Source organism: Lupinus angustifolius, unplaced genomic scaffold (assembly GCF_001865875.1).
Source record: "Lupinus angustifolius cultivar Tanjil unplaced genomic scaffold, LupAngTanjil_v1.0 Scaffold_17_127, whole genome shotgun sequence".
Taxonomy (NCBI): domain Eukaryota; kingdom Viridiplantae; phylum Streptophyta; class Magnoliopsida; order Fabales; family Fabaceae; genus Lupinus; species Lupinus angustifolius.
Window position 1 is genome coordinate 1,379,808 of NW_017719102.1, and position 331 is coordinate 1,380,138.

Genomic DNA, 331 nt, shown 5'->3' on the forward strand with positions numbered 1-331 from the left:
TGCTGCAGCTGAATATATAGCAGCATGTAGTTGTTGTGTCCAAGTGTTGTGGCTTAAACAACTATTACGAGATTATGGCTTAGACTTAGGCTGCACTCCTCTAAAATATGACAATAATAGAGCTATAAACCTCACAAAGAATGCAGTTATGCATTCTAGAGCCAAACATATAGATATAAGGTATCACTTCCTTAGGGACCATGTCCAAAAAAACGTGTGACTGTAGAATTCGTTGATACTCATAACCAACTACCATATATTTTCACTAAACCCTTGGCTATAGAACGTTTTTATAAATTAGACGTGAATTAGGCATTCTTGATGAAGCTTA